The sequence below is a fragment of the Ursus arctos genome, chromosome X (assembly GCF_023065955.2).
Source record: "Ursus arctos isolate Adak ecotype North America chromosome X, UrsArc2.0, whole genome shotgun sequence".
Lineage (NCBI taxonomy): Eukaryota > Metazoa > Chordata > Mammalia > Carnivora > Ursidae > Ursus > Ursus arctos.
The window spans coordinates 10,678,355-10,698,204 of record NC_079873.1 but is presented as its reverse complement, the minus strand read 5'-3'; the positions used below and the strand labels follow the sequence as shown (position 1 = coordinate 10,698,204).

The 19,850-nt window shown below is 41.5% G+C and overlaps 1 long non-coding RNA gene across 1 annotated transcript in view; it reads left to right on the top strand.

Moving 5' to 3' along the window:
- The window catches only part of LOC123002228 (uncharacterized), a 237,538-nt gene that overhangs the window by 148,349 nt on the left and 69,339 nt on the right, over positions 1 to 19,850 (top strand). The window contains exon 7 of the long non-coding RNA XR_006411918.3: positions 13,749 to 13,882. This is a non-coding gene — a long non-coding RNA (uncharacterized LOC123002228). The remainder of the gene's footprint in view (positions 1 to 13,748; positions 13,883 to 19,850) is intronic.

The window sequence follows — 19,850 nt, the reverse complement described above, 5'->3', positions numbered from 1 at the left end:
CAGCAGGCAACAGGGGGGCGATACCCAGATCCTGAGGGGAGAGGGTCCGTGCACCGTGCTGCAGTGTTCACCACAGAGCAGAAGCAGCAGGAAGCCTTCTAAGCTTTATGCCAAGAACAACAGGAAGTCATTCAGAATGACATCATCAAATTTGCATTTGCTAACAATCCCTTTGGCTCCTGGGCGGCAATGGATCAGAACAATAAGAGTCAAAGAAAGGAATTCCATTGAAGAAGAGTGGTAGCTCAGACAAAAGGGGCAAGATTCAAGAGAAGTGGGCAAATTGCAGGCACACTTTAGGCTTAGAATGTGCAAGCCATTGTGATTAATTTGCTGTTGAAATGCAGAGAAGGAAGTGTCCAGATGGGCCCTGGGCTTTTGGAAGGGTTAACAGGGAGGATAAACGTGGATATCTGGACACGGGATCACTGAAGGAGAAAATCTGCAAGAAAAGATTAAAGTCTTCTTTGATAATTTAACAGCACTCAAATCTGCCACAAGATTTTAAGGTCATCTTCGACTTCTCTGTTGTTTAGAATCATCGTTCCCAGAAACTGCAGTTCCTCCAACAGACATAGCGGATATGCGGTGGCTGTTCTCCAAACTAGTCTTTGAGAAAATGTCAAGTTTCTGCCTTTTTTGTTTTGCCCATTGTATTTTTTTTTAAGATTTATTTATTTATTTTAGAGAGAGCGTGCGCGCTTGTGCACGCGCACACACACACACACACACACACACACACACGCATGAGTGGGGGGGAGGGGCAAAGGGACAAGGAGAGAAATCTTCAAGCAGACTGCCGGCTGAGCGCAGAGCCCGACACGGGGCTGGATTCCCAGACCTTGAGATCCTGACCTGAGCCAAACTCAAGAGTCAGATGCTCAAGCAGCTGAACCACCCAGGCGCCCCTTGCCCGTTGCATTTTATTTAAATGTATAAGGCAAAAGCTTTTGGTGAAAGAGTTCTCAAATATCATTTTGTTGAGCATAAAAGTAATTCAAAAGAACAATCATAAGAAAATCAATTTGACATCAGCGTTGTTTCATCTTAAAGAACACGCCTGCAGGAGTTCACTTACATGAATAAAGGGCCCTAAGAAAATAGTGTGTGTGAGCTTCTGAGTGTGTGCCTTTCACTACTGCCTCTCCACTTTTGTAATTACCCTGCTTGACAGAGCCGGGCACTCTTATTGATCAATCAACAAATTGATGCCATTATGCATCCAGCCTGGCATATTTCAAATACAGTTGAGTGCCTGTGGTGTGGGGTGCTGAGAGGACAGAGATGAATGGGACCCAGGAGCTCACAGCATTGGAAGCAACAAAAATAAATATTTTTCTCTTATCAGTTACAATTAAACTTAATGGGTACAAAAATTAATTATCCCTAATACTAAGTGAAATTTTTTCAGATTTTAATATCTGTGAGATCAATATACATTTTCAAAAATAATGTTAGAAGAGAGAGAAAATGCTGACTGCATTGTTATTGCCTGAACATTTGAATTTGGACAAGTATTAAAGGGCTCTATTTTTTTTTTTTTAAAGATTTCATTTATTTATTCGACAGAGATAGCCAGCGAGAGAGGGAACACAAGCAGGGGGAGTGGGAGAGGAAGAAGCAGGCTCCCAGCAGAGGAGCCTGATGTGGGGCTCGATCCCATAACACCGGGATCATGCCCTGAGCTGAAGGCAGACGCTTAACCACTGTGCCACCCAGGCGCCCCTAAAGGGCTCTATTAATCTGATTGCCACTTCCATTGGGATACTTGCTTTGAAACTAATTTAAAAGAGAGACATTTACATTGAAAGTGCTATACATAGTTGAATTTTAACTTATATTTACATCCTTAATTGTCTTTTAAATAAACTTTTTCCTTTAGAATAGTTTTACATTTAAAGAAAAGTTGGAATATAATACAGAGAGTTCCATATACCCTGGTCTCCCCTTTTATTAGCACCTTACATTGGTTTAATACATTTGTCACAATTAACGGACCAATATTGACACATTATTACTAACTGAAGTCCATATCAGATTTCCTTAGTTTTTCCCTAATGTCCTTTTTCTTTTCCAGAAACTCATCCGGTATACCACATTATATTTATTTGTCACGTCTCCTTAGATTCTTCTTGGCTGTGACAATTTCTCAGAATTTCCTTGCTCTTAATGATCTTGATAATATTGAGGAGAATCTGTCAGTTCTTTTGTAGGCTGTTCCTCTACTGGATTTTGTCTGACGTTTGTCTCATTTATAGATGAGGGTTATGAGTTTTGAGGAGGAAGGCCACAGAGGTAAATAAAGTACACTTCTAGAACCTTAAAAATAAAACTGCCAGTTATTCTACCAGCAAAAATGGGTTTATTTCTTAAAAGTTTTAAATACATTTTAAAAAACCTCCTCTCTTTGCAGTTACATTTCTTCAAAAATAAATTATACAAAAAAAAAGTGGGTTTATTTGGGAATAGCAGAGAATTGCAATCTAGGACAAGCAAGCGACAGCAAAACTGTAAGAAAGTCCAACAAACAAAGGGGAAGTTGGGAGGGGCTGTTTTGAACAAGTCTATTGAAGAAAAGCAAGAGATGAGGGTGATGACAGTTTCTTATTAGCTGAGCTGCAGGAGTAGTCAGTTTCTTATAGGAGATACAGTGTACATCTTTCCCTGTTGGGGGATAACTGATGATTCTTTCCTGTTGATTCTTCTGTTAGGTCTGTAATTGACAATTCTTCCTGTAATTGACATCGAGTGGTACATACCAACCCACCCACCCTTCTTGTCTCGTGAGTCCACGTTAGTGAGGTTTCCCTTTATTAATTTGCACAGTCTCAAAATGACTTAACACTCCCAAAATGAGGTTAACCTTGATCACTTGATTGAGGTAGTGTTTGTCTGGTGTCTCCACCATAAACTTACTCTTTTTTCTCCCTTTTCATATTGTACTTTTTGGAAGGAAGTCACTATGCATAGCCTACACCTAAGTGGAGAGTAACGCCCAACCTCATTGCAGGCAGACTCTCTACCTAAATTATTTGAGATTCTTCTGCATGGGAGATTTGCTGCTTTTCCTCTGGTTAGTTATTCAATCATTTATTTCTACCAGGACTTACGGATATTTATTCTATACTTTGAATTATAATCCTAATAACTTCATTTTGTCACTCAAACTGTTTCAGCTTTATCCATTGGGAGCTCTTTCGGTTGAGTCTTGCATCCCGTGACATACCTGCATCATAGTGGCAGTCTCTTTAGCACTTTCTTTCTGGCACTACAAGATGCTCCAGACTTGTGTATTTCCTGCCCCAGCCCTAGAATCAACTCTCTGTTCAAAGAGCCCTAGTTCTTTTTATCGAAGGATGGTTTTATTGAAGAATGCCCAAGATCTGGGCAGTAGGTACCTTAATTGTCTTTTAAATTGGCTTTTTAAAATGTCCCACTCCTGTGTTGCACTAGAAAGAGACGTCATTGTGCAAATATAGGATTTCCTGTGAAATATCAGGACATGCCATCAAAGGCAGTAGAAGTAAGAAATCTCAGAAGAAACCACAGGATCCTGAAAGCCAGGGGTGGTTGGTATAGCTCATACACATGTGACAAGGAACTGTCACCCGGGCACCAAACAGCTATTAGTCTAAAGCTTCTGGCTGACTTTCAAAGGAAGCTGAATCTCTTCAAGCAGATGCGTGATTTGATTCAAAAAAAAAAAGAAAGAAAGAAAGAAATGCAGGCACAGTCTTGGTGCTCTTAGTCCACCAAACAGACTGTCATCCTAACGCTGGTGGAGAGGTCAAGTCCAGCAGCTGAAAATGAGTCCCAGGAATTTTTAGACTCTGCAGTGTGAAGAAGGTTTAGATGCAACCTCGCGATAGTGAAGAGAAAATGGCATATAAATATATGAATGCATGTTTTCTTGTTTTAGGTACATTAAATTTAGTTTGCTTTATCCTTAAAATATCTAAGTTAAATTGATGGTTTTACAGTCGATAGAAATTTACAATCAGAGAAATAATTCCCTCAGGCCATTCATCCTTGAACAATGGAAAGCTCCAGAAGGCTCAAGGCCTTTTTCTGGCCTCACACTTGAGCCAATAAATAAAATTTAGTTTTTCTTGGAGCCGTTTCATGAAGTCCTTGTGAAATCGCCAGCTTCTCCCTCTCCCCAGCTTCCTCTCGTGCTCTCGCCAGTCGCAAAAATCTTTTTGAATATCAGGTATGCTTCTTGGCATTACTCTAGTTTCTGGCTTTGTAAGAAGATGAAACAGTCCTTTTTCTCTCTATTCCCCGCAACTGTTTCAATAATTGAGAGATATCTGAAACCCAATGGTTGAGGGATATCTGAAACTCAATGGTTGAGGGATATCTGAAACTCAAGATTTGAAAAACTGCCTCTTTTTTTCCCAATTTCTTTTATAGTTATTGATCTATTTAAGTATTTTACTTCTTTCTGGATCATTTTCTTAAAAACTATGTAGTCCTAGAAATTTTTCCATTTTATCCAAAATTTTAAAAAGTATTAGCTAAGAAATCTTAGAGTAATTACATAATTCTTTTCTATTTCCTCTTATATGTGATGCTCCTATTTTAATCCTAATTATGTTTGCCGAGTTTCATCTTTTTTCTTAATTAGACTAGTTAATGGTTCATCTATTTTTTCTCATTTTTAAAGACAACATGTCATTTTTTCTGTAGTTTTGTTTATTAATGTCTTTGTATATTTATTAATGAATTTCTTCTGCTTTCCTTTGGTTTATATTTCTTATTATTTGCTTCTGGAATTGACAACTAAATTCATTTATTTTTGTTTGTCTAGTAAATGACTGGCAGTCTGGAGGCCATATTGGTCATATCCTATATGCCTAATCAACATCATCATTATTTTTAGATGTTTTGCATTTGCTGATTTTACTATTTAGTTATCTTGGCATTGTAGTTTTAAATCTTTAACTGCTTAAAGTTTTTGTTTCTAGTTTTGTTCTTTATTTTTAGTTTTATTTCATACCCATCATATTTAGAACTAGACCATCTCCCCATTCATAGGATTTCATCTACTGATGCAAAGGGCATGGTGTACCTGCCACACCATGGGCTTTTGGCTTAACAGATGAGCGTGTGTGTGTGTGTGTGTGTGTGTGTGTGTGTGCGCGTAAATATTTTAAAGATAGAAGAAACTATTGTTTTGTTTTTCATTTAAGTATAATTAATATACAGTGTTGTATTAGTTTCAGGTGTACAATATAATGATTCAACAATTCTATACATTTCCCAGTGCTCGTTGAGATAAATGTACTCCTGATCCCCGTCACTGTCACCTGTTTCACCCCTCCCCCCACCAGCCACCCCTCTGGCAACCACCAGTTCATTCTCTGTATGTAAGAGCCTGTTTTTTTGTTTGTCTCTCTTTTTCTTTGTTTGTTCATTTCTTTTGCTTCTTAAATTCTGCATATGAGTGAAACCATATAGTATTTGTCTTTCTCTGACAGACTTATTTCATTAAGCCTAATATCCTCTAGGTCCATCCATGTTGTTGCAAATGGCAAGATTTCATTCTTTTTTATGGCTGAGTAATATTCAATTGTATATATAAATACACACACACACCACATCTTCTTTATCCATTCATCTATTGAGGGACACTTGGGTTGCTTCCATTGATTTCTGGGCTGTTGCAAATAATGCTTCAATAAAAAGAGGTGCGTATATCTTTTTGAATTAGTGTTCTCGTATTCTTTAGGTAGATACCCTATAGTAGAATTACTGGATCATATGGCATTTCTATTTTTAATATTTTGAGGAACCTCCATACTGTTTTCCACAGTGCCTGCCCCAGTTTGCATTTCCACCAACAGTGCACGAGGGTTCCCTTTTCTCCACATCCTCGCCAACACTTGTTATTTCTTATGTTTTTGGTTTTAGCCACTCTGACAGGTGTAAAGTGATATCTCATTATGGTTTTGATTTGCATTTCCCTGATGATTGCAGATTGAGCATAAGAAACTGTATTTTAATGTACACAAAACAAGAATACATGTATACATATAATTATATACCACTCTTTTCGACATCACAAAGATCATGTGTAAGCTGATGCTATTAAGACCCTAGGATTTTCCCAAAGACAAATACAGCAAACAAGCCATTTTTTAACCAAAATGGAGCTAAATCTAACCTGAAGGAAACTAAGAAGCAGATATTCATCCTCCGTACCATCAAGATAGTTTTTTCTACCATGTTTGGGTTGGAGTAGGGCTCCGTCTACTGTAGTGTTTACTAAACACGGCTACAGGTTACGAATCACCTGGGAATTTTTTGAACATTTCAAGGCCATATCCCCGACCAATTAAATCTTAATCTCTGGGTAGGACACGGGTAGGACTCAGTATTTATGAAGTACCCCAGGTGATTCCAATGCGAACACACAGTAGGACCCACGGCCCCGGGCACACAGTAAGACACACAGCTCAACCTTACTTGGGATTAATCCTCAGCGTCGCAAAGCAGTAGTGCTCAAGCTTGAGCCGCAACAGGATCATTGGACAGGCTTGTTCAAACGCAGACTTCTGGCCCCCACCCCAGAGAGTCTGATTCGGTCAGTCTGGGGCGAAGACCAAGAACCGACATCTCTAACAGGTTTCCTGGTGGTGCTGATGCTGCTAGTTGCAGACCACACTTTGAGAACCATTTTGTAGACTATTGGTTTCTGAAAGGACAAAATCTTTGAAATTTCAAGAAGTCACCATGACTAGACTTTTTTAAAAGAAAGCATATTAAATACATTTTTCAAGACCATATAAACTTACGTTTCATAAACCTGCTGTGTGCTCTCATTTAACAGAAGTCTTTATGAAGTATTTATTAACAAGTACTTTGTAGGTGGCTGAGCTAATAGCCGTATTAACAATTCAAGTGTGATGTAGTTGCTTCAATCTGAGAACTTCATTTAGCATTTTAGCATTAATTTATAATCAACTGCTAATGTTTTCTTATGTTTTTATGAGCTCAGCTATGTGTAGATTAATTCTTAATCTGCACTGATTTCTGTAGTAATAGGACTCAGTGTTTCTTTTCTCTCTAAGGAGAGCTGATATTAATTAGAATAAAAGAAAACCTTTCTGTGGTGACTGAGCATCTGTGCATGAACATGGGTGTGTCAGCAGGTGTGAGCGGTGCAATGGGGTCTAGTGCAATGGGGTCTAGTAATTAAAGACAACAGTCCAGCTACAGACTGAAGGTTTCAAATTCTGCTGCTATACAGGTCACTAAAACTTGCATGAGGTAGTCCTTCCTGCCCCTTGGTAGGTAGCTTAGACCCGAAGACGGGGGCCAACAAACTGTGGCCATTGGCCAAATCCAGCCCATGTCTGTTTTATAAATAAGGTTTTATTGGAACACAGCCACGCGTATTTTCTGTATGGCGTCTAGGGCTGCTCTTGAGCTGCAGTGGCAAATTTAGGTCGTTCAGCCTACAAAGCCTAACGTAATTACTCCCTGGCCCTTTATTAAAAAAAAATGCCAGCGCCATTAATCAACCTTCTATGGGTAGGATTGATGAGTCGTCCACATAATCATGCAGCCATAAGATCGTCCTACCTATATTCTTCCTCACGGTTCTCAAGGCTACCAAAGAAACTTGCCGAACGTTTTACTGAAGCCCTAGTCTTACGAACTTGTCAAAGAGGTAGACGGTGCCACTTTGGCATAACTTACGAATACCGAACTTCCTACTAGCTGGGAAGAGTGGCTCACTTAGAGTTCGTCCTGTCACTTTGAGAACCTAAGGCTTGTCTTGCTGAATCAGAGCCCTTGTGGACTAACTCCAATGTTCTTGTGGGGAGTTTCTGAGGAATACTTTTTGCGTTACTTATTACTTACCTTCTCTTTTGTGATAAATGGTAGCTAACCTCAGGGGCAATTTTTGAAAGGGCAAGAAAATGTGTTACCATGGCAACGATGGCAACCAGAGGAGTGTGTACATACTGGCACCAGATGATATTAACCTTGATGGGCTTGAAGATGTGAAAGAGAGAACGGCCCATGTCATTGCAACTTGCTATTCAAATGAATTATAGAGGAATGGGAGATTAGCATTCCCTGTTGGATCAGATACTTAAAACAACGATCTTTGGCAAGAGAACAAAATGTGTGGATAGGAAAGCAAAAGAAATGGGACTAGAATTTTTCAGTTCCCATCCCTCCAGAGGGCGGTACAGCAGCATGTGAGAATCTCTGTATGGGGTGAGGCGAGGTGTGGGTGAGGAAGCAGCTACAGCAAGAAGAAAGTAAATTAAAAAGTGAAAGAGGCGATTAAGAAAAGGCAATAACAACTTGGAAATGAATGTGATAAGATGGCAAAAAGGAAGCCAGCTGAGTGAAGGAAGTTGGAGTCATCTTGTGCCTCGCTGCTCTAGAGACCGCACCGTGAATACCCGATTTAGCTCTGTTGTGAGACATCGACGATTTGCAGAAGACACGAGACTAGTGATGAGAATTACTAAGGCCTGAGAAAAAGTAATTTATAGATAAAGCAGTGCAATGCTTCTTACCAGACAGGCGATGAGTAGAGAGCACTGCAGTTAAAAAAAAGAGGGGGAGGTGACTTGAAAGACATACTTCTGTCCCACTAAGAAAATAAGGTAGATTCATGCCCATTATTCTTGTGCTTATATTGTGTTTTTGTGGCCACTCTGAATGAGTAGAATCACACAGTAAAGTTCAAATCCCGCTCCCTTGATGCTACTGAAGAAGAAAAAAAAGAAAGGAAAATAAAGGGAGGAAGGTGAGTTGGTGGCAGTATTTGCTGCTCTGTTATTCTCTGTCAGAGATTTAAGTGGCGAGGAAGCACATGATACTGATTGATTTTATTGTGCATTTTACATTTAAATGTACTTATTGAGATCTTACTTGACTGATTTTTATGGTGTATTTTAAATGTAAGTTTAGCTATAACAGCCCCTGCTGTTGCCAGGCATTTTGCTAGGAGGTGACCAAATAAGACACAGTCTCTGTCTTCAAGAATGGAGAAGCAGATCAACAGTCAGGTATTTAATGCCCGTGCTGTCATGATGAGGTCCAAAGGAAAGACATCTAGAGGAATCTAGAAAAGCTTCCCAGAAGTGACATCTAAATTGAGACTAGAGAGATGATTATGAGTTATTAAAGAGAAGGGCTGAGGTACAGGGGTTCTCTGCAAAAGGGATGTAAAAGATCTGCTAGACTGATTGCAAAAATAGCCCAGATTCTCCACCCATTTATGTACTCAGGCCTTTGAGATGTAGGTTTGCAGCTCCTCCAAGTGGTAGAATCTATTTCCAACCTGTTGAATATGAGATGCTCCCCTGACTTGCTTTGGTTAATAGAATGCAACAGAAATGACTGTATGTCGATTTCATGCCTAGGCATCAGGAGGCCTCACATGCTTGTTTCCTTCCTTCCTTCCTTCCTTCCTTCCTTCCTTCCTTCCTTCCTCCCTCCCTCCCTTCCTTCCAACCTCCTTCCCCCTCTCTCTCTTCCTTCCTTCTTTCCTTTCTTTTTTCTTCCTTCCTTTCTTTCATTCTTTTTAACTCTGCTACCACCATGAGAATAAACCAGGACTTTCCTACTGGAGGATGAGATACCATGTGGAAGAGAGCCACATGAGGCCATGTTAGATCATTCTAGACCAGCCACCCCCCAACTGGCCTGCTAAATGAGCAAAGACAAATGAACTAGTCCAACGGAGATAGAGGACTCTGGCCCAAATCAGAGGAATTACTCAGCTGACCTATAGGCCCATGGGAAGTAATAAATGATTGTTGTTATAAAACACTAAGCTTTGGAATAATTTGTTAAGCAGCAGTAACTTATTATTACAGAAACTCTGAAGGTATAAGAGAGGAGGGCCCATCAATAAACTAGAAGTGATCTAGCACGAATGGAAGATGAAGTAAGAAGAGAGAGGAATGAAAGGTGAGGCTGGAGAGCCAAGAAAGAACTGGATCCTTCAGAGTTTTTTAAACCTTTTTGAGCAACAGGGAATGATCTAGGGGTTTAAAGCAGAGGTGTGATCAGATTTTCATTTTAGACATGTTACTGTGTGTAAAGGTTAATAACTAGGACGAACACAAACTGGAAGGGGGGAGGCCAGTAAAATGACATTTGTAGTGATCTAGACTAGAGTTGATAATATCCTGAATTAGAATAGGGACCATGAGCTTGGGTGGAAATGAACAGATTGGAAGCATAATTGAAAGATAGAATGAGTAAGACTTAGTGCTTCATCAAAAGTGAAAGAAGAGGGAGACAAAAAGTCCAGAGCTGATGCCTGGTGTTCAATTTGGGCAAATGAAAGGTTGGGGGGAATCATTCTCTGAGACAGACACTCAGGAGGAGGAAAGGTTTGGATGGGGGTGGAGGATATAAAAGCCTAGTTTGGCATTTGTTAAGTTTGGGATGCTAGTGGGATTCCCGATCAGAGATGCCCAGTACAGAGTTTGGTATATAGATTGGAAGCTTAGAAAAGCAACTGGGTTGGAAATAGTTTTGGCCATTGTTAGCCTATAGTCAGTATTTAAAACCACTTAAACATTTACTGAGCACCTAAAATACAAGTCATGTGCTGTACTATATGCCAAGAATATGGAGGTTAGCAATGCGGACTAGGCAACAGAATCTAGTGAAGGAGATTCAACCTTGGTCAAATAATCACACAAATATAAATATAGTAGATACAGTAAACCATAAGAGTATATATACCAAAGAAGCTTGATCCAGTCTGAGGAATTACAGAATAGTTCCCTGAAAAAAAAAAGGGGGATACTTAAGCTGAGATCAAAATTATAAGAGGAGTTTCCAAGTCATTAGGGAGAGAGAGTGGAAAAAGAGAATGTTCCAGAAAAGGGGACAGAAGCAGTGGGCCTAGTTTAAAGGCTTCTAGAGTCAGTGTGGTAGGATCACACCAGGGAGAGAAGAAAAACTGGTACAAGATATACAGAGATAAGGTATGGTAGATATGGATAGAAATAGACAGATTTGGAAAATATTTGAGGGGTGCCTGGGTGGCTCAGTCGGTTAAGCGTCTGCCTTCGGCTCAGGTCATGATCTCAGGGTCCTGGGATCGAGTCCCACATCAGGCTCACTGTTCAGCAGGGAAGCCTGCTTCTCTCTCTGCCTGCTGCTCCCTCTGCTTGTGCTCTCTGTCTCTCTGACAAATAAATAAATAAAATCTTAAAAACAAAAGGAAAACAAGAAAATATTTGAGAGGCAAAACTGCCAAGACAACAGGTTGAATTACAGGGAGAGAGAGATGGAGGAGACATTTTTGAGAATAATTTGGGGGAAATTGTTTGTGTATCTGAATAGATAATGATCCTATTCATTAAAACAGGAAACACTGGACAGCTACATCAAGATTTAGAGAGGGGCGCCTGGGGGGCTCAGTCAGTTAAGCATCTGCTTTCTGCTAGGGTCATGATCTCAGGGTCCTGGGATTGAGCCCTTGCTCAGCAAGGAGTCTGCTTCTTCCCCTTCCTCAGCCCCTCCCCCTCCAGTCATGCTCCCTCTCACTCTTTCACATAAATAAATGGAATCTTTTTAAAAAAAAGATTTAGAGAGAAAAATGCAAGGTATCAGCTTTGGAAATATTGAATCGGAGAAGCCTTTAAAATACCCATGCGGCAAGGTGGAGGAGAACATTGGCTCTGCAGGTTTGGGGCTCAGAAGGAAGATCTGACCTGACATTTAATACACTGTGGATCATCGAGATATAAATAGTAACTGAAGTCAAGGGCAGGGAAAATTTGAGGGGAAAAAAAATTCCTAGGACCAAGCCTTGAAAAACTCAGTATTTAAAAGTCAGATATTTTGAGATGAGCCGGCAGAGTAGTCTAGATGGGGTACTCAAAGAGGTAGGAGGGAAAGTGTGGTGTCAGAACCCAAGCCAAAAAATAAATCTGTTTAAAAAATAAGCACTCGTCTATAAGCTTTAGGCCACTAAGAGGTCAGGGAAAAGATGGTTAAAAATGTTCAGTGGGTTTAGCAATATGAAGGTTACCAACAACCTTCTCAAGAGCCATTATGGTGGAGTGATGAGAGCAGAAGCCAGTGTGTTCGAATGAGCCGAGGAAAAGTGGGAGGTGAGGAAGTGGAGGGGCATTTGTAGATAATTATCAAGAATTGTGGCTAAGACGGGAGAACAAAGTAGATGGATGGCAAAGCAAGTGTTTACAGACAGATTTTTGTTGTGGATGGTGTTGCTCATTTTTTGGTTGGTTGGTTGGTTTCAGTGAGAGATTTGAGCTTAGGGCTGAGAATAATCTGGTAGAAAATGACATGTGGAAGAAAAAAAGGGAGAATCCGAAGTGAATGAGATCACTGAAGAAAAATATGTACATGGAAAAGAGAAGATGGTTTGGGAAGAACACATGTAAGAAATATTGTCCTGTAAGGGAATACAGAGGACAAATGTTCTAAGATCTGGACAATGAAAAGAGACAGAGCAGCAGAGAGTTCTAGGGAAGCCACAGAAAGAGAGTGTTTCAAGAAGGAAAGGGAACTATATCCAGGGAGTCAGATGTGCTGAGAGGTCAAAGAGGATAAACACTGAGAAATGTCCATTGGCTTGAATGAATGTTCGTAATGGCCTGGGATAGAATTGGTTCCCTGGAGCAGTGGGATGGAATCAGATTACAGTGGATTAAAGTGTGAGTGCCCAGCTGTTTCACAAAGAATGTTCATGAAGAAGAGAAGGAGACAGGAAGTCAAATAGAGCTGTGGGGGTTTGCTTTTGTATTTGTAAGTTGGAAGAGAGTGAAAGATAATTAAAGACTGATGGGAAGGAGGAAACTGAACACACAGAGAGATGGGGTAAGAGAGTGAGGTCTGGGATAATGGAGGAGAGAGGGAACAAGCAGAAGGAGCCAACTAGGGAGAGGGGAGACATTGCTCTCTTGCGTGGCAACAGAAAACGGGAAGAAATGCTGATGGAAGCAGGGACGTTTTATTATTGATGGCACGACATTGAGGGAATTATGATCTGGTGAGCTTTTATTTTCTTTGTTAAGTAAGAAACAAGCTCGCCTCCTGAGAAGGAATCAGGGATAGATAGACAGCTTCAACTGTCTCTGCAATATTTTATTTCCTATGTGGGTGGTGGGTATATGGGTGAACTTTGTTCTTATGCTTTTTCATATGGCTGAAATATTTTATTTTAAAAAAGAATAATGGGTGGGGCACCTGGCTGGCTCAGTCAGTAGATCATGTGAGTCTTGATCTTAGGGTTATAGGTTCAAGCCCCACATTGGGTGTAGAGATTACTTAAGAATATAAAAAAAATCTTTTTAAAAAAGAATAATGGGCAACTAATGAATCATTGAGCACTACATAAAAAACTAATGATGTATTATATGTTGGCTAACTGAACATAATAATAATTTTAAAAAGAATAATGAGAAATACGGCAAAGTCAGAAATTTGAGAAACACTGAGTTTTTGAAATAACTGGTATAAGAGAAAGAGCTGGCTGGAGTGACAGGGGATGCTGGGCAGACAGCATCCTAGTTGATTTTAGAGACCATGGATTCGCAGTGGATGACCAGCTGTTCACCAGATCACTTCTCTTTCCTCCAAGATGGCTAGCTGGGCTGCATTTTGCAGCCTGTGATGCAGCCAAATGATTGAGTCTGGACCAAAAGAATGTGAGACAAAGAGGTATACGCCTCCATCCTGACTCTCCACAATCCTCATGTCTGTGGCCTTTCCTTTTCTTTCTCCATTAGCTGGTTGAATAGAAAGGACTCCAAGGACTTAGACGAAGACGGAGCCACAACAAGGCAGGAGCCTGGGTTCCTGAGCTGGACAGCAGGCTCCCAGGGGAGCCAGTGGAGTGAGAAGACACGTGATGCTGTCTGATGTAAGTGACTCATTCATTTTGGCTACGTCAACCTGATAAAATTTGGGGAGGGTTTGTCACAGCAGTTACTCTAGCCTTGTACCCATCTTCACACGTGTGAAGTGATTTTTTAAAATAGTGCCATGTGTGGCCATGTGCAGATGATGAGAACTATTACATTACATTCTCTGGATTAGATAATTGAATGGGATGGCCCAAAGGGCAAAAGAATGAAAGGAGTAATGAATAGATGATTGGATTTGTGAACAATTACATTCATTGGATAATGAGTACATAACTAATTAGGATTCCCATTTGGAGGCAGAAGACTTGAGAGACATCGAAAGCATGACTGGTATTTCACAAACACAGAACAGATTCCTGTCCTTGGGCAGGCACTAGGGAAAGCGTTCCCCACCCACCTAAGCTGGATTGACAAAAGAGGATATTGGATTCCATCCAACCACGATCCCTAAGGAGTCCAGACCTGCACAACCAGAAAATCTCCCTGCAGAGATTCTGGAAGAAAAAGGCCAGTTCTCCAGCTGTGGCTAGGTTGGGAGACCCACCCCTCTGCCTGCAGGGAGGAGCTTTGGGTCCAAGCTCAGGACAGTGGGCTCACGGGTACTCATGGACTCAGCGCAATGGATGGAACATTCTCAGTCATTGGCTACGCAAATACTCTGAGTGAGGGTGACGGAATAGATGACATAGAGAACCTGATCTGTAGAGGCAGAAAGCCTGTAAGATCTGTAAGTGCACAGGCCCTCCTCTACCGTAACTTGCCCGCTCCAGGGAAATGATCTTCGTAGGCTGTGAAATGCTTAGTGTCAGGCCCGTAACTCCATGATACCAACAGGCCAGTGAGGCAGACGAGCTTCCCCTACTTCCTGCGAGACTTCCCTCTGTGTGCTCACTGTCAGAGCCTGGGAAGAAGCCTCCAAATGTTGGTGGAAGCAATAGGATCAGCTGAGACCTACCCAGCTCCCTGCCCCAGCAGCCTTCCTTTCCCATTCTCCTTATTTCTGCCAAATGGATCTTCATTTGAGCCTCAGAACCCATCTAGTGCAAGCGAGTTAATGCAAAGACAGAGGCAGGGGTAGGAGAATACTGGTAACTTTATAAATGAAGGAAATAGCCCAGGCCTTGGAGCTCGACACACTTGAGTTCGACCACTTACGAGTTGTATGGTCTTGGGCAGGTCACATGATAAATCTGAAATGAGGATAAAATCGCCTGCCTCCCAGGACCATTTCATATGTTGCCAGTGGCTTATGTAACAATCTCTGGAACATAGCAGATCTTCATAAATGGTGACTTTTTGCTGTTAGGGTGGGGGATATCCCTTGCATTAGTTTCGGGGAGCATGCTTAAACTTTCCCAAAGGGAAAGAGGGAGGAGAATGTGGTTATGGTTGAAGGTTGGCCTAAAGGAATGCCCATCTGTGCTAGCCCAGGAGCTCCCCCCATCCTCTGTCTTAACCTATGTCCAGTGCCTTTGCACATGCTTTTCTTCTGCTCGCCTTCTCGAAAAATAGCACAAAGCTCATTCTCTCGTTTCCTTTAGGTCTTGGCTTCAGAGTGCCATCACCCTAGAGGCCTTCTCTCTCCATGCTGTCTCTCTACTCCAGCATTCCCCCACTGCCACTCTCTACCCCCTCACCCTGCCTTCATTGGCCTTACGAAAGTTGTTATGACTTGAAAATTATAAACATGTTTCTTCACTTGTTGATTACCTACCCACTAGAATAGGAGATCCACGGGGGCGGGGGCACCTGGGTGGCTCAGTCGTTAAGCGTCTGCCTTCGGCTCAGGGCGTGATCCCGGCGTTCTGGGATCGAGCCCCACATCAGGCTCCTCCGCTGGGAGCCTGCTTCTTCCTCTCCCACTCCCCCTGCTTGTGTTCCCTCTCTCACTGGCTGTCTCTCTCTCTGTCAAATAAATAAATAAAATCTTTTTAAAAAGTGATATATAATTTCTCTCACACTAGACCATAATCAAACCTTCCATTCACAAAAGAATCTTTTGATATTCTGTAAAAGGGATCTCTGGCTGGGTCAGATTTCAAAGTTGGATAGACCAGACACACACACACACACAGGCAGGCCCACGCATTCATTTGTTTGTTTCTGCATATCTACTCGTGGACTGGGGAGTGGGGGTGGAGTACACTTCAGCCTGACTGTAACTTGAGGGCAGATGTGTGTAAATAAATTCAGCACAGTGGTGAGGCCCCAAAGGCTGGATCGCAGGAGAGGCTGACCGGTCCCCTGGGAGGGAATTGATGATGATGGAGATGAACTTGGGAACAACCAGCCAAACTTGGAAGTGTGGCCAGAGGGTGGGCGGAGATAGTCATTTTAGCTTTTCCGGAAACTCCTCAGCCTTGTGTTTTGATGACCCCAGGAAGGCAGAAAAGGTGTGAGTGTGAATGGGACCCGCGGGTTACCCAAACCCTATGGCACTTTCATTTCCAAGCAGCCCTGCTGTGGGACAGCCCCAAACTGAGTCTCCTTTTCACCTTGAAGGGGGCCCTTTGGGTGCTGCCATCAAGTGGTCCGAGGGATGAGGTTTGGAACCAGCAGCTGCACCTCTGTCTCCTGGGAGCATTGGTGACACGGGTCTGCAGGGCGGTCAGGTCAGCGTCAGCAGGGGGGCGGGACGCTCCCCAGAGACACCTCGTATCCAGCTCAGCCACACCGAGGCGACGGAGGAAGCTCTCGCCAGCGTAATGACACCACTGCACAGACGTCTAGCAGATTTCGGACCTGCACCCCAGAGTCCCCATTGGGCCGGCAGCCACAGCAAGCTAGGGCTGAATCTGATAAGTAGGCATCTGAGAAGCAGCCCCGAGGATCCCCAAAACGCCCGGGGAGGAGACATTTGCAAGGCACTGGCATTTCCATATAAGCAGATGGAAGCTGGGAGCCCAGGGGGAATTTGGTATTAATATTCATAGATCTGTATTTGTTGTTCATATTAATCAAACTATCTTTGTCCTCACAAGCTGGTAGAGATGGAAACATTCAAGTGCAGTGATAGCCACAAACAAGGCTAAGCTCTTATCGCTCCAGCCTCAGAATGGAGCCCACGATTGCCACGTTTTTCTGCCCCCACACCAACGATCCAATGATCCATTTGGAAGAGTCTTATTGCATATATACCCTTGCTGGCTTAAGAAAAACAACTCAGCACATTCTAGTGAGAGTCTGGATGAGAAGGTCGGCTTCGACATTTAAGTCAAATATAGACATTTAATCCTCTGTTAGGTACAGTTTGGTTTTATTAAATTGAAAACAATTTGAAGGAAAATTCAATAAGATTGGTATCTTACTTAAATTAACGAACAGTGCTGATTACTCATTGCCAGATATAGGGCTATCAGATGATGAACTGCTTACAAGACAAGAGACATTTAATAAGGGTGCGTAGCAGCAAAATTAGAGAAAGCGTAAGATCTATTGTTAGAATATAATAAATATATTGTTACAAGATTTATTTTATTAAAGAAAAGTATCTGTAGGAAAGAAACCGTGCTGCAGCTCTAATATGAAAACATAGCCAAGTAAACTGAAGTTCTAAGTCAGGAACAGGCAAATATTTTCTGTAAGGGGCAGACCATCTCTGAGACTCCATGGTCCATACAGTCTCTGGCACAGATACTCCAGTCTATCATCGCACAGAAGTAGCCATAGACGATACGAAAACAAACGAGTGTGGCTGTGTTCCAACAAAACTTTACTTATGGACACCGAAATGTGAATATAATTTTCACGTGTTACAAAATATTAACCTTCTTTGGTTTTTTAACTGCTTACAAATATAAAGCCATTCGCAGCTTGTGGACCGTACAGATGGCAAACCAGATTCGGCCCGTGGGCTGTGGCTTGTCCGCCCCTGTTCCAAGTGGTGGACTTTTGCAGACCTGTTGCAGGTTACCTCAGATTTCGATTTTGCAGGTACTCCCTGTAGATGGCGCGCTATTTTCATTATGTTCATGGTAATCTCAAAGTCGGGTTTGAAAAGATGATCCCCACTTTCCCTTCGAACCTCTCTTCCATCTGTCTTTCACTTTCTGCCCCAAAGCTCCTGTTTCCTTTACTTACAAGCTCTTAACACCTTCCTATAACCCAGTTACTTCCCAGATGTCTTTATTACCTGCTCCATATTGTGCATTAAGGTATAATCAATGGTGTTGGCTGAGAGAGCCATTCCGAGAGTGAAAGAAATTACTCTTTGCTTTGGAAGAGCCAGTCATTTCACGGTGAGCAGTCTTTCCAGTCTTTCCTGAGAAGAAGAGCATTTCTAGTTCTTTGTTGCTCATCCCTCCCCACTTTGGTCATTTGGTATGCAGGCTAGCATGGGTTACTAGAGCAACTGGGCATCTTACAACTGCGCTAAGGAGCAGAGAAAAAAACTTTTGTGGGCATTTTCCCAGAGAAACGTAAATGTCATTTCTTTAAAATGAATCACTACCTCTAAAATACTCCATGGTCTTGCCTTGCAGGGGAAGGGTGTGTGTGTGTGTGTGTGTGTGTGTGTGTGTGTGTGTGTGTGAGAGAGAGAGAGAGAGAGAGAGAGAGAGAGAGAAAGAGAGAGAGAAACTTTGGGAGGTGATGGATACATTTCCGTCCTTGATGGTGATGATGGCTTTCTAAGTGTGTGCTTATCCCCAAACTCATCAAGTTGTAAACATTAAATATGGCTTTTGACATGTCAAATTATACCTCAAACAGGTGGTTTTAAAACAATAAACAATTGAATAGTGCACATAAAACACTTGGCACAGTCTCAGACATCAATATTTACTACTATTATTAGGTATTATTTTTGTATTTGTTCCTTGAAAAAATAACTTTGATGCTTTATTAAGAAACTTAATAGAAGGGATTTCATTGTCTAAGATTTTGATGTCAAATTTGTTCAAAGAAATTTATCTCAAGTGGAATAAAATATCTGTATAGGGTTAATTAGGAGCTCCTACCCCCTCGGGGAGTTACAGGTGCATATGTCCATGATAGTGACACTGTTATGCTTAGTTTCTCTAATGAAACTTGTATATGAAACTATTACTTGCTTGAATGCAAAAGCTTACTATTTACATCAACAGACACTCAGGAGGAAAAATGATAATGAAACCAGCTGCCTGGTTTAAAAAAAAAAAACCCTTTATAATAATTTCCTCTCTTTTCATTTTATAGAATTTTAAAATTACATGATCAAAATCTCTTCCAGAGAAAATTCCCCAAGATGAGAATCTTGCCATCTATAGAGAAAAGATGAGTCCTGTAAATGTTGTACAAGTAATTGCCATAAAGTTTAATGAAAATCTGTTCTAATACGGTGAAAATCAAAGAACAAGAAATATCTAGCCTGCTGGCAGCAGCAGTAAGAGGAAGAAAAACCTACCGTGTTTTATAAATAAATGTGAGGATTTCAAATACTGGGCATAAGAAAAGCAGGAAATAATTACAACTCCATGCCTTGGAGAATGTTATTTAATTAAGCAAAATGATAACAAACCTCCATTGAGGACACAGTCTCACGTTCTTAGCAATTTACACTCCGAGGGAAGGAAAGAACCAAAGTAATAACTAGACGGAGATAAATTAGTGTTTTCATTTCTGGTGAGCTTCCCCATGCACATTAGTGTCAGCATCGGTAGATTTGGTTCTCTTTTAAAATGGATAGACTGAGCAGAGAAAAACATTTTATTCTCATCTCACATTCAACAGGCTAATTGCATTACAAGAACAGAAACAAATAACCTTCCTCCAAAGCCTTTCAAATCTTCCCAAACAAAAGCTTCCTTCCATGATGCACACAGCAGACACATTCAAAGTGACGTCTTCCCAAAGCTGGGTCTTTTCCACTGTGCTGCGAGGGAGTAAAGGAGCAAGGTCATTGGAGGCCAACGGGCTAGGCTTCCAGGCTTTGCCACGTGGCCACTGTGTGATCTTTGGCAACTGATTTAAACCCAGTCTCCTATC